This window comes from Rhagoletis zephyria, unplaced genomic scaffold (assembly GCF_001687245.7).
Source record: "Rhagoletis zephyria isolate East Lansing unplaced genomic scaffold, Rhagoletis_zephyria_1.1 Rzeph_scaffold_00219, whole genome shotgun sequence".
Lineage (NCBI taxonomy): Eukaryota > Metazoa > Arthropoda > Insecta > Diptera > Tephritidae > Rhagoletis > Rhagoletis zephyria.
In genome coordinates this window covers 308,341-310,318 of record NW_016157303.1, presented here as the reverse complement: position 1 = coordinate 310,318, position 1,978 = coordinate 308,341, and the positions used below count along the sequence as shown (strand labels likewise).

Below are 1,978 nucleotides of genomic sequence, written 5' to 3'. Positions count from 1 at the left end.
AAATTGTGTTGTTTTTTGACATTTTTTTTTATTGGAAGGTGTTCTCCATACAAAAAATAATTGTCGAATATACTTTGTATGGAAGAACCTGAGTGAAAAAAAGCCAAAAATCTACGCGATTTTTTAGCAACTTCAAACTTGCACTTTGTTATACTAAAATTAGATGGGCTATAAAGCTGCATACTTAGAATTTTTCTAAAAAATCTGAATAGGAAGTTGCAAATTAGTATGCAAATTTATTTAATTTTCCGGAGTTTTGCACAAAGTTTAGAGATTTGGCTTTTATGTTCTTTGGTGAAGTACAAACTATATTTTTATAAAAAATTTTCGAAAATAAATTAGAATGAAAAACTTTACATATATTACGAAAAATTCTCTATGCCAAAAGTTTTGTCCGGCACTGTGTATCGGAAAAAATAAGTAAAATAAATTAATAAAAATAAAATAAATTTATAAATTCACTTTTGTAAGCGTTATGCTTTTACATATACATATGTTAATTATTCGGTGCGAGTGTTTGCAAGCTTTTTAAAATGCCGCTTTTTCTGCAATTGGATTGCTTTTCTAAGCTGTGTTTCTGCTGATCCGCTGCAATTTTCATTAATAGGAATGGAATCTGAAGAAGACAAAATGAGGTTTATTAGCTCGTATTTTCAAACTAACATACATATGTTTACGGTTTAAAAATTTTTTTTTTCCTTACCCAATAGTGCAGAATAAAAATTTGCCATGGTTTTTAAAGATTTCTTGCCATGAACGCCTTCTATATTGTAATTTCTAGTGATTTCTTCAGATATTATATTTTTCAAAGTTTTCAGTACGCCTTCACTTATCTCTGAACTGTTAGCACTTTCTTTCCCTACGGTCAGCAATTTTTCTAAGTACTTTTCCTTTCAGCTTTTATCAATCTTCTCAAATAACTTTTGCTACTCATTTTAACTTATTCTAGTAAAATTATTACAACTTTAGTTTATTTTAGTTATATTTACTCATTGACCCACTTTAATTATTTTTGCACGCAACAATTGAACCGACGCTTGCAACCACGACAAATCAACTGACTCAGTTGAACTGAGAAATTCAGAAAAAATGAGTACACAAAAAATTAGAAATAACGGGATAATCTCGTTTTCCATGGCACACTTTCTACCAACAGACAAAAAACACAAGCAAGTGGCGCCAGATACAAACAAAAAGCAGCAGTAGCATACCGAAAATAATTTAACTATCGCTTTTATGCATTACTTATGACCTTGAGAAGTACGTAGAGATATTGCGTTAGTTAAATAACTAGTCTTTGAGTAGAAATCGCCACCAGAAAAACTGCAGGGACTTGAGTGCCGTGTTATGTTTTTTTTTGTATATTATTATTTTTAAGTATTTTTAACTTTTGGCTTTTAAGCGAGCCACGCTAAAAGGATGATGGCCTCAAGGCCTATTTTTATTGATGAGACAAGTTAGAAAAAACGAGGCAATGCCGCCGATTCTTGATTCAAAACAAGTCTGTTTATTTCAGTGCACAGACACTGCTTTTATAATAAATTTTACATTTCTCCTTAAATCTAAGACACTCCCAATTTTAAGTTACTTTTCCAAAATTTTCATATTGTGACCAATCATAATTTATTATTTTGTAGTTTTGCATTTTCTAAATGTTCTTGTAGTAAAGTCTCACTGCTTTTCTTTTACTCTAATTAAATTCATATTGACTTCTCATATATTGAGAAATATCAATTGTGAAACCAATTGTTGCTCTACAAAGTTCATCGTCTTGAGAAAATACAACACTACAAATGTCTTCACAAAAGTGACCCACATGTGCAAGCTGCAATATGATCGTTTCTACAAAGCAAGTGGCCGCTAACGCTTTGCCCAATTTGTGACATATATATGAGTCATAACTCTTTTTGCTTGCATTCTTAACGTTGTTGTTAAGAACGTTATTATATAATATTGCAGTCACATGCGTGTTTACATT

At 30.8% G+C, this 1,978-nt stretch overlaps 1 long non-coding RNA gene across 1 annotated transcript; it reads right to left on the bottom strand.

Moving 5' to 3' along the window:
- Positions 1 to 322: 322 nt before the first annotated feature.
- On the bottom strand, positions 323 to 884 carry LOC108358172 (uncharacterized). Its single transcript, XR_001846724.1, has 2 exons — positions 704 to 884; positions 323 to 616 (listed from the first exon to the last, which is right to left on the bottom strand). It is a non-coding gene; the product is annotated as an uncharacterized LOC108358172 (long non-coding RNA).
- Positions 885 to 1,978: the final 1,094 nt, after the last annotated feature.